The sequence below is a fragment of the Protopterus annectens genome, chromosome 10.part0 (genome assembly GCF_019279795.1).
Source record: "Protopterus annectens isolate FY-2018-M chromosome 10.part0, PAN1.0, whole genome shotgun sequence".
Taxonomy (NCBI): domain Eukaryota; kingdom Metazoa; phylum Chordata; order Ceratodontiformes; family Protopteridae; genus Protopterus; species Protopterus annectens.
In genome coordinates, this window is record NC_056744.1 from 689,350,897 (window position 1) to 689,364,020 (window position 13,124).

The 13,124-nt window shown below is 45.6% G+C and overlaps 1 protein-coding gene across 2 annotated transcripts in view; it reads right to left on the bottom strand.

The window, feature by feature from the left end:
• The window catches only part of OMA1 (OMA1 zinc metallopeptidase), a 629,416-nt gene that overhangs the window by 476,658 nt on the left and 139,634 nt on the right, over positions 1-13,124 (bottom strand). The gene's annotated exons all lie outside the window — the stretch shown is intronic.

The following is a 13,124-nucleotide window of genomic DNA, read 5'->3' on the forward strand; positions in this document are numbered from 1 at the left end:
TAATAGGTCCTTGAGGTCTATGGAGCACATCCAAACATCCTTCTCCAACAACGGGAGAATGGATTGCAACGTGACCATTCGGAATTTGGATTTCGTGACGGATAGGTTCAGTCTGCTGAGATCCAATATTGGTCTCAGGTCCCCTGTTTTTTGGCACTAAAAGAACCTGGAGTAATTTCCTGATCCGATTTGGTCTGTGGGGACGGTTGGATGACTCCTTTTCTAGCAGCTTTAAAGCTTCTGCGGCTGCTATTTCCCTTTGACTGGGTGGTGGGTCCGGGATTCTGGACTTGGAGGGGTGAGTATTTGAATGGGATGGTGTAACCTCCGGCAATTATCCGAAGCACCCATCTGTCCTGAGTGATTGACTCCCAGGCTTTTAGGTGCTTGGCAACGACACCCGACTGGCTCCGAGCAGCACAGCCGGGCAATCCCTCATGTCGTGGGAGGCTGAAGAGCCACGAAAGGACTCGCGGTCTCCAGAATTGCGGGCCCTCTGCCGCCTCTGGGACGGCGTCTCCTGAAAAATTTCCCGCCCTCTGCCTCTGGACGGGAATCTTCCTGCTGTTGGGAGAAAAACTTGCGAGATTTTCGAACCACATTTTCCCTCCTTTGGCCTTGGGGTAAGGCCAAAGGGAGTGGAATAACGGGCCTCACGGCAGATAACGTTTTCCTCTTGCTCACAGCGGTAAGGGTGTCTTTCACCTTGGGTCCAAACAATGAGGACCCATCAAAGGGAGCCGGGCGAAGGAAGACTTGAAGGCCTCCAAACTGACACAAGCGGAGCCAGGCTTGTCACGAGAGCCACGCCTGTGCCCGCTCTACCCGCCCCCTCGGCCGCATAGGAAATGAGCCTCATGGACGAGTTAGCAATTGACGTAAGGATAGCCAACTGAGAGCTAACGGACTGGGCTAGCTGCTCAGGTAGGTTACCCGAGAGGAATCTGACAACTCCTTGACCAGATCCCACTGAAGCCAGGTAAAATGTGCCAAATAATTCAGAGACCTTAAGGTAAAGGCCGCTGAAGTCAGGGTGCGCTTCCCGTACCTATCCATACTCCTAGACTCCTTATTAGGAGGATGGATGGACGGTGAAGCCTCTGCCACGTCCTGTTGTGTAGCAGATGCCACCACCATCGCATCTCCACCCACGCCTTTAGTAAGGAACTCCTTCTCGGGGAGCAGATAAGAATTTGTTTGGACGAAGGGACTGGTTCCACGGTATCCGGATGTTCCCACGCCCTTTCGACAAACTAAATCCAGAAGCTCGTCAAGGGCGGAGACACCCAGGAGGCGGAGGGCTGAGCCCCAAAGGCCTTGAGGAGCACTGATTCGTCCGCAGAGGGGGTTTGGACATCCAGCCGCCTCGTTGTTTGAGGATCTCTAAGATGTCTGCAAAGAGACATCATCCGAGGACGACTTAGGGACCCTCCGCATCATCCATATCAGTGTCCGATGTAATAGACTCGGGGAGTCCACGTGCTTCCTCTTGCACGATCTCTTCCTTGGGGGTTCCTCTGAAGACAACTCGAAGAACCCTCAGGAGGAGGGGAACCCCACTGGGGGTAACCTCAGGCCTCGGGCTCCGCTGGCTACGGACAGGGGAACTGCCAAAGACCCAGTCTCCACGCCCAGGAAGGTGCTGGTAAAACCGGAGAGATGGCAAGAGGATTTGGCCAAGGCACTCCTCATGGCCCTGAAAGCCGGACCCCAGAATCCTGGGAGTGTCCGGTCTCCGAGCCATGATGGTAGACGGAAGTCCCGCAGTCAAGCACCGAGAGGGAGGCTCGGAACCGAAAGCATAGGTCCCAAACATCACCCTCGGGTCCAGCCAAGAAGTCCGCGTGCAAACTCGGACCCGAGGGCCCGGGTTGGAGTAAGGGTCGGAGCCGACCCTGAGATCTCCACCGGCTCAAGAGCACCTGCTCGACGGAGCCAAGTAGTCGGAGGAGGAATGGCAATGGGTGGGTCATGGTCATCGGCAAGCCAACTGGGTCGGAACCGAAACAAATTTTGGAAGACTGGGGACTGGAACAGTCTTTGGAGCACCCTGTCTATATCAGAATCCGACATTCTCAAGACCGAGAGGAAACAGAACGGGTTGAAGACCTCTCCTCGGCCCCAAGGCGACTCGATGAGAATCGGCGCCGAGGAAACACACACCAGATTCCATCGGTGCCGAGGTAGACTTCGCGCCGAGGAGGAAGTGTCTGAGCGGGCGACCCTTGTCGGCTCCGAGCAGTGGAGCCGAAGGTGACCCGCCTCGATGCCCCAGCCATCGGCTCGAAGCCCGAGGAGTCGATACTGAGGCATCGAGGCAGACCGTTCGACCTCGGCTCAAGTCTTTGGAGCCGAAGGAGAGGCCTGCCTAGGTCTCTTGGCAGTCGGATCCGACGGACTGGTCGGAACCGAAGCCCTTTTCTTTTTGGCAGGAGCCGGAGAGGAAGACAAGGCTTCTTCAAAAGAGGGTTTAATTAACCCTTTGAGAATCAATTTATTTTTCCTCTCCTGGAGGACCCTTGAGGAAAAAGCGTGACATACGCTGCATGACTCCTGCAAGTGCTTTGCCCTTAAACAATAAACACAAAGTAGATGGTCATCAGTAACAGACATCTTAAAAGCACATTTAGAACATTTTTTAAAGCCCGAAGGCCTAGGGGTTTGAGACATGATGTTAAACAATTTCTGACAGGAAATTTAACAACTGTAGATTCGCTTGTGACAAAAAAACCCAAGGCTTACAGTAATAGTGTAAAACACAACCTTAGCTGTAATAACCGGGAACTTTAAACCACTAAAAGCTTCAGTTATAAAGGTTGACCGAAAAGGCCCTGGATTGTAAGGGGCGAAACAAACTCAACCCAATCACACACAACAAATTTCACTACTCAAACGTACACAAAGGCAGCAATAGCCGTTAAAACGGCTTTTGTGATATAAAAGAGCAAAAAACTGACAGAAAAAGTAGTTAATAAAAGCTACTCAGCCCAGCCAGCTCGAGACCACGTCTTTGCAGTTAAGCGGCAAACGAGATCTGGGGGACTGGTGGTGGTGCATCCTGGGATATAGTAAGCTCAGCCAATAAGAGACTTCGCTCTTTGGCATAAGCGTGCCGAGTCGGAGCCGAGGGATCGGCTCCGAACCCATCATTCAGAATGTAGGCGAGATAGGATCACATAACATCTAATGTTCATAGCCACTGCAGGGCATCATGTGGCTTCACAATTGCTATACAGTGTGAGCTACTGACACAGTTCATAGCCATGACTATGTTCACATACAATACATATCTAATGTGGAATGTGACCCACGTCACTGAGGTGTATACACAATACACCCTAATGTGGAATGTGTGACACAGGTCACAGAAGGGTATACAGATGACACCCCCTGCACATCTGCAACCATATTACTGATACCTGGCAACTATGCCCACACATGACTAACTTACAAGTACTCTATGTCCCACATGCCATCTGTGTACCTCACACACATGAGGCGCAGGCATGACAGTGGTGTCTGACATCAGCAAGGTGAATGTACTGTATCTGTGGCTTGATATGGATGTATGTGTATGTTGTGCAACACATGTATGTATCTGAATACTGTATAGGTGGAATGCTTCCATGTCGTGACACACTCCAGATGTTCAGGACGTGTTATGTGATGGTTTCATGTTATGCCTACATAAGCTGTGCACAGGCCTGTATGATGTTTAGTGTTTCACATCTGAAATATCACCATTACACAAAGGCCATAGTTGTATTGTGTCGAGCCAATGTACAACAGGGTGTACACACATGTACATCACTTCTACTGTGTGTTTTGCTTCATGTTTCTGGCCATCCTCTATGGTCATGTGTACACATGTTCAGTCCACAGGTTGTGATGGACATCTTATTTCACATATCAGTGTTATCCCATATGACATACACGCATAGATGTCATATGCTCCACTGAGGACAGGGTTATGCAGACAAAGGGTGGTATGTATAGGATGTGAGGCATGTTTTTCAGGATAGTTGAACAGTGTTGCAGTCAGCCCACTGCATGTCATGGACATGTCTGATAGCACACAACATTGTGTGACATTCATAGCAAGGGTATACTCCACAAGGGTGTATCCTGTGGGCCGGGCATACTCCAGCTCCAACACATTTAGTGTGTGTGCACACATATGCTCTCTGTACAGTACTGTTCGTATTCCCAACATGTGTAATGCTGCTATGTAGTACCTGTCCCTACAGTGGAACACACCTCCAACATTGTATTCACTGTTGTCCACACATCTGGCAATGACAGTTTGGAAGGTTTGGTGTATTTGTTTCATATAGTCTTCAATTGTTTCACATAGGTAAACAGTGTGATGCATTGCAGGTCTGACCAGTGTCCATTACCAGGATCACCAAACATTATGTGTACATGTGTTATGGCAGACAGCATGCAATTAATATGTTCCATGCATTATCAAGCCTGGTAAATAATAGTAATCTCACCTGACACAGGCTACTGTCGCTGCAAAATGCCAAAGGTACCTAAACAGGTGTGTCACAGCAGTAAGATCATTATCCGCACGTGTGTTAGCTACAGGGTGCAATGTGTATGTTAGCACAAAAGCCAGTACAACACACTATACTATGGAGTATGCACATCTGTGCATACATAGAGTAGCAGACTATAGTATGTGGCATGTGTGCATACATGCCTTGCATATGATGTTACATTACATATTGTACAGTAACACATGTAACTATGTCATATACAGTTGTGTTTTATGTGCAGTAGTGACTTACCGGGCAACTCCAGGCTCGGTGGTTGAGAGACACCCACCTCCACAATACCAGCTAAAGCTTGTGGCTGGAGGTCTGCAGGTGTCCCCAGGTTGGCCAGTAGCTCTTCAGTATGTGTGAGTGGGGGCTGGGTGAGTGGCCCCCAACCTGTTGCACCTTGTTCCCTGGCGATTGCATTAGCACTCTGCTTCGCCCATCTTATCAGGTCAGTGCAGTGTCGGCGAACCTGCTGATAGGTGCGATAGTGACCACCAACATCATTTACCCTCCTGCAGAGTTCCTCCCACAGGGCATCCCACTGCTGTGCATCCTGTGGCACATGGCCAAAGAGCGTTGTGTAGTTGTCGAGGAGGCATGGGATGAGAACCTCATCCTCCAAGCGGCTGTACGGTGGCAGTCTGCTACGTGGCATACCTAGAAGACATACCAATGGGGACAGGTCACAGTAACTCACAGAGAAGTACAGCTGAACATACATGTGTATCACATATATTAAGATTACAAATACGTATTTGAGATCTACATGACACTAACACCACTGACATGTATAAGTCACACACATCTGACACCTACTGGTGATGTGATGTTATCGCCATATATGTGTGTGTCATGTGATGACATTGCATATACACCATGTTGATGTTGTCTTGACGTGGGCATGTCTGCTTGCCTGTAGTGGTGTCTTTACCTATCAGCACCTGCCTGTATGTGTTCACATTAATGCAATCGACCATAATGCTGTGTATATGTCACATATATAGTCATACATAGCCGTTAGGGACATAACCTGTGACCCTGCAGACTTGCAAGCATGTATGTGTTTTGCCATATACATCTACATGGCACTGTACAGCTGTGTAGCATCCTGACATGTACTGCCTGTGTTGCACGTGTAACACATTGGACAATAGCTAGCCTGATGGCATTTGCAGGATTGGATATCAACTATGGCATGTATGGTCATAGTGACCTAGTAGGCTATATGCCCTGGGCCATTTATGAGCCTAGGCAGACAGGTTACCTAGCTGTAGGCAACAGACAGGTAAGTTTCAGTGGCCAGTTCAAGCAGTGCCACAGAACCGATACACATTGTTACTGATATAGTTGTCATGTGGTCATCACACCATGTCACAGAGAGGGGCGATGTGCAGCTTCGCTGGACAGGGATGCATAGTATGGCAAGCATATGTTAAGTGTATGGGACAGGGATATGTCAGGCATGCTGTGATCCTTGTACTAGAAAGATGGATGTCCATGACGTATGTGTTTATTTGGGATTAGGATGTGTTAAGTGTAGCAAGTCCAACACCTCTGGGTTGGACATGGCTTTATTCAGGGTAGGCTGCATGCTACATAGTGCAGCTGGGGATTGTGAAGCACAGTGTAGGCCATCTACACATGGGCAATAACCCTTAAAGGAAATATGTGATCTATTATGGGTCACATGGATGTTGAGTATGGCTGAGCAGTTATCGCTATATTCCTGGATGGCACCCTGTCATGATTAGGGGTGCCACATATGACTACTTGTCTTTTGTGGTGATGTAACTATCAAAGGGAAGTACTGTCCAGCTGCATCCCATACACACAGTTGCCATTATGTTGACCGCTGCCTAGGTGGTAGTTAATGGGTACAGGGTTTGTAACATAGGGGATAACAATGCAATACTTAGCTGTCAGATTGTGGCCATACATCACACACCACACATCTGACACACTAAGACCCTTCTGTATGTTGAACACAGCACACAATGAGTCGACTGTTGCTCCTAGTTCACAGTCATTTGTAGACATCAATAGGCTAATGCCTTCTGTGTTAGTCTATGTGGTATAGATAACAAAGAGGGGGAGTACCAAGAATGAACCCTGTATTACTGTGGCTGGTTGATGTGCGTGTATTCGTCAGACACCTTCTGTAGTGTAGGTTCTGCCAGCAGTTCAGTTGCCAACCACTCCTGTGACATAGGAATATACACCTAGCTTACTGAGTGCAGCTGGAACACAGTATGGGTGATGGTGTCCTACGACCTGGCAAATTCATGATATGCAGTGTGAATCAACCCTACTGTCATCTACATCTGTACCGAGTACATCAACTACATTGACCATGGTACATGGCCGTACAGACCAGACTCAGCAAGGTAGTTGTGCACTATGTCCCATTATCAATGGTGCCTCCCCCTTTGTGGGGTATGATAACTGTTGCTGTGCACCATTCGGTGTGTACACAGCCTGACATGGAGCTATGATTGAACATGATGTGTATGTGGCTAGCTGAATGTTCTTACATTTGTGTAGGATACACCCTGGGAAGTTGATAGGTCCCATGAAAGCTGTATGTATGGCATTAGAGAGTGCAACTTGTACCTGCATAGTCGTTAGTACAGGGGCCTTGTAGTGTCCATGGATATATCACTAAGTGTACCTGTTGGGGGTGGGGCGGAGGTGGGAGTGGGTTTAGGTTCTCCGAGACCCTATCTGGATGACCGGGTGCCATTTCTGTAGGTGCAGTACTTCCCATGCCGTAGTGCTGTGCAGCACGGCAGGTCTTGTTGTTGCCATTACGATTAACAACACAGCTATAGAATGCTCTTTGCTTGGCCTCATAATATGTGGCTGATTGGTTTCACAGTAGCTTTGCGTGGTTTTATATGGTGTATCTGCATCTTACTGAGGCTGACCAGGGATCACCTACACTCATGTGTGTTCACTCTTGCAACAGTTACAACCTTCTGTGGTACAGTTTAAAGCATGGTACCACCAGTTTGCCTACTTGTTTGTGTTGGGTTGACTCCTGGTTCTGTTTCAATGGCACAATCACTGCACATATGTGACTGCTTAAGGTTCATTTGTGTAGGATTCAGCATTTGCACATGCACTGTCCATCTGCATGGGTGCCATGGCACTCACCACTCTGCTCTTAGAAACATAACACTGGCATTGGAGACTACCTATGTGTAGCATACTGTTAGCCCTGTTTGTGTGACTAGTGTGATCCAGGTCAATGGGGTCGATGGAATTCAAAATGCACTGAGCGCAGGTGTTAATACATGAGGAGTCTTCCCCGTTCATAATGGAATAGTTGAGAGTAGCCAATATTATGGTTCTGTATCAGACCTAATCTTCCCCATTACAGCACATTATGACAGTTGGGAAGTCTGCGGCATGGTGGGTTATCTGTCTCAAGGTACATTTTGAATTCCACTGTGGCACAAAGTTAGTTGCTCAGCATAATGCATCTGATGTTATGCAAGTGCAATTAGCTTGGGGGTGTACATATCCTTCAGGAATATGGAAACACCTGCGGCCCATGTGTTCCAATAAAGGATAATGAGCAAAAGGTGAGGTATGTGTTATAACATGGTCATGCAGCTGTGCTCTCCGGAGCATTGAAACATGTCTCAGTCACTGCACAGATATGTTCTCCATGTTAGGGATTGACATATGTGTGTCCGTATAGTGTTTCTGACATGTATCATTGTGAAGCGAGACCCGCAGTTTATTGCTTGGCTGTCCCTGTAACAGCAGTGAACCCTCACCTGAACCGTGCATGATGAAGGCACTATAGGGGAAGCATGAGCCACAGGCTGTATCCAGATGCCCAGGTGTGACAGGTGCAGGCCCTGTCTGGCAAAGCATCATGGTCTGTCAACCATGTTATCCCAGGACGACAGATACTGGATACCCTGCGACATGCACCACTATACTAGACAATTGTGGAATACAATCCTTTTGTCCCTGTTTCCCTGTTCTGCAGTATCATTCTGGTCAATGGTAGAATGCTACCAAGGCCTTGGGACATACCTGCATGGGCTACAAGACCTGACAGTTCCTACATATGTTTCCATGCAGTCCAGGCTACTGCATCACAGGTTCTGCACAACAACATGGAATATGCCGGAGCCATGTGTATAGTTCAAAAGGTGGTCTGAGTGTATGAGTATGTGGCTAATCATGGCAGACAGGCAGCTGACAGTATGTATGCCCTCGTATAGGTCAGTGTGTAACATAGGGCTAGAGTTTGCATTCACAAATGAGTACTGTTGGGCATGTTTCCAGTCATGTGTTCAGAGGTGTAGCATAATTATGCAAATTATGTCATACAGTTTGTGTATTTTGGTGTCTGTCTCTTCCTGCTTGGGGGGGGGGGGGTCACTTGTTTGGCCAGATACTTAGACGCATCTGTGAATGTGTGTGATTTCCGGTAGTGTGTGTGGGTGTCCTTACTGTGTTCTGGTAAGGGTATGTGTTGGTTGTGTTGATGAGCTGCATGTGTTAACCTACACTTCATGACTGTCCAGTCCAGTCATGGCTGTAGACTGGGCTGCCTTCCAGCTTACCCCTGTAGCTGCATCCCAGACAATGTGGGGGGCGTGGTGTTAGGTGGGTCTGGCAGTGTACATGGCATAAAGATTACATTCCCCCAGGATGGCCACATACACAACGCTGACATTAGAAAACACCAGTAGCTGACTAGTGGACATGCCTGTATGAGCAGTCAGTACTAAAAGTACCAAGTACTGTATTTAGTTTATGTATTGCCTATAAAGATGTTTTAGACACTGATGCTCACATGTAAATATTTGTGTTATGGACGTGACAACACTGGCTATTACGGAAACACTGTAGCTACTTTTAGCAGCAATCCTCCTATGAGGAGCACATCACATCCTGTTAGCTGATTACAGATGATGCAAGTGTCTACATTTCTGTTTCCTTCTCTGGGTATATACTCACATATCCACCAGGACCATGAGCTCTGTTGGGCACAGACACCCACTCCACAAACAGAGTCATGTATCAATAGGCTCTGATGGCACTACCAACATGATCAGGATATAATCAGATAGTGTGAGCCATCACCTATGATGCGGCTGTTACACATGGGCAGCTGTCTCCTATATCTTACACTCCTACTGCAGATGTTACACTGGAGTTAAAGATGATATGCAACCTGTTTCATTACCAGTGCTGTGCACTACCTTACATACAGTATGTGCAGGCGGCTGTTAGGTTGGCAATGAGAGGTTGGGCTACACAAACCTGGTAGTTCAACCAGTGTGTCTGTACTCTCAATATCCACTCTATGTAGGTGTGCATATAGCCATTTGGCCCAGCCCTGTAACAAGGGTCACTACACATTTGCATAACATGTACACATGCACAGCTGTTATTGCTTGCAAACGATAGTAGAGAGGTGGATATTACATCTGTTATGTGCATGGATAGTTACCTGGCTCTTCCAATTATCTTTGCTATCATGCTGCTAACCTGTCAGATGAATACTAATGCTATGTATCCTGTCACTGAGTATTGTAACTGCCAATAGATATAACTACTGTTTGCATAACATAACAGAACCGCTATGTAGAATAGAATACAGATCTGCCTAGAATACTGTACATTACACAGTTATCGGCACAATATCCCACAATGCACACCATATTTGCATGGTAAGCCCACCTTTAACATGTTCATCTTACTTACACACCCATACATATGTCGACTGTTACAATATATCGACATATACTATATGTTATAGCACATACTTGTTGGACCAATCCTGACACTGACAGTGGCTGGAAGCGAATTGGTGGGTTCCAAGCCCATATCATCCATTGTGGTGTATGTGGAGTGTGCCGTGTGACCTCCAGCAGTACACACATAGAATACTACAAGTATTACTACTGCTCAACAATACATCGCTACAAGATAGCTATTTCCACTATATGCATTTATTACAATGTAATTCTTACAGTACAGATACTACATACACAGACATACTACATGTTATACATACACAGACATACTACATGTTATACATACCATCTTAGTAATCGGAGGTGTTATTAACTAGTGTAATATTCGTTTTCAGTTCATCTTTCAGTGTTTTGTACTGTCCTGCAGGTAGATACAGATGGTATGAATGTGTGACAAGGCAACCTTTTATAGTTACAGATCAGTAACATGTGCTATCCCGATGGCCAATTGGTGTTCCTAAGTAGCGAATTACATGCACATCAGATGCGCTGCTACTGCCTTAGCCAATACCATGGCTACAGTGGAGTATAACTGAGTACTCCACTTGGGCATTGTCCCTTTGCCTTACTTGTGAGGAAGACAGCGTGGAAGTTTTGTTTGGAATCCATTGCAACAACTGTATGGCAACGAACAGTAATATATTGTGTATAATGCCAAGAGGAGTTGGTCTAAATGTGAGTACTGCTGTTATATTTCTGAACATTGCTACTTATGCAGGGTTTGTCTGTACCTAATACTTCTGCATATGGGTCAGTCTGGCCAGGTTGTTTGACCAGCTCAAGGCTGCATAGCTATGCATATAATGTTAGGGGGTTTACAGTGTCCTTACCAGACATATTTAATTTGGTGTTACTGTGTATCATATACTGTGCTAATAATCAGTACTCGGTAAAACTTCCTGGTGTACGAACCTTTCAACCCTCTGAAACAGGATTAGTTCATACAAACCCTGTTACATCAGCAGTTGTTCAATTGTATAACGGCAACTATTTCACATAGGGCCATGTTAGTGTGTCTGTGTCCAGGTATGTTAAGGTTTCAGCAGATGTTGTACAGTAGTTGCATAATTGGTTATGGTATGACAGTATGTATTGATGTAATTATTTCAGTTGTGGGGTAGATGTTGGTGGGTATACATAGCACATGCAGGTGTGTAGGAACCCCTTTTATACAACGTCTATGTGTGTGGGTGTTCTTTCCCTATGTGAACACCTATCCCTTAGTGGACTAATACTATGGTAATTGCAGGCTGATTCATTAAGGCACTATTAAACGCTTCCTGTATAGCATGCAGGTACTGTTAGTCCTTGAATCCTTTTGGCAATACATCGGAATGTAATAAAGATTTGCAAAATGAACGCTGTCTGTGTAATTCTGTCATGGATATTTGCAGTCAATGCAGTTGTGTTGGTGACTGTGTCCATAGAACATATGTGTAATAGTGTATTGGCATATACTCTTCATATGTTATGTTCATATTGTTTGGGGGGGGACGGAAGGTGTGATTGCTATGGTCCATGTTACTCTCAGATATATGCTGTCTACAGACATGTATGTATGAGTGTATATATATATATATATATATATATATATATATATATATATATATATATATATATATATATATATATATATATGTGTGTGTGTGTGTGTGTGTATATGTATATAGATATATACATTATTGCATACATTTATCTGTACCTCCATAGATGTGTAGATTATGTATATAGATATATACATTATTGCATACGTTTATCTGTACCTCCATAGATGTGTAGATGTTTTTAATCTATCTATATAGCTAAATATATATATGTAGACCTGTATATATTGACATCTCTCTCTCTCTATGATATATATATATATATATATATATATATATATATATATATATATATATATATATATACACACACATATATATATATATGAGCATACACCTTTAATTGGGTACATGGCGGGTTGTCCTATTTCAACACATTCCTCCCTTTTGTGTTTTAACCTGTCTGCATACACAACTGGAATAGGTACATCCTAGGTAGCTTAGTGTTAGGTTACTCTGAGGATGGAGTACATGGGTTGCAGGTTCTACTCCTGGAAGGTGTTATTATTTTACCTCTCACAGAAGGCACTGGTAGGGAAAGTGTGAATAACGTACATTTACGCATTTGTGAGCAGGTTTGCCCATGGTCTGCGCGACATTAAGCAAAGGTCAAACATGTGAAGCGTTTCTCCGTTTACTGTGTTGCAGCACCGCTTACCGTCACACAAACACGTGGAAACCCGCTTACAACTGCTTAAGAGTGCTTTAATCCACCTGCATCCAAAAGTCCTTATTCTGCCCCTCAAAATAACCTAACAGCCCTTGCAGGTCTTGAACCCGTGAACACCATAGTCACAGACCTTACCACTAAGGCATCTGAGATATGCACGAATGTTATGGTGTTTAGAATATACATTGTACTACAGCCATTCCTCACTACTGAAAACAAATGTGACAGTCAGTTCACAGGTTCATAGGTTGATACTAGGCTATCTGCCCTAGAGCATTTATAAGCCTAGCCAGAGTGGGTTTGGCTTTCGCCACCCTTTTAGATTAGTTGACTGTTTCTCTGTATAGTAGGTCACAGAAGGTAGCCCTGTTAAGGTTAGTTTACTGTACCTCTGTCAAGCAGGGACACAGAAGAGATCCCAGGGGTAAACTTATGATCTCCCACCCACGCATCAAGATTTCTCTTGAAGAGGGTCAGTGAGGGGCTCTGCCTAACATGGATTGGGATTTTGTTCCAGAGT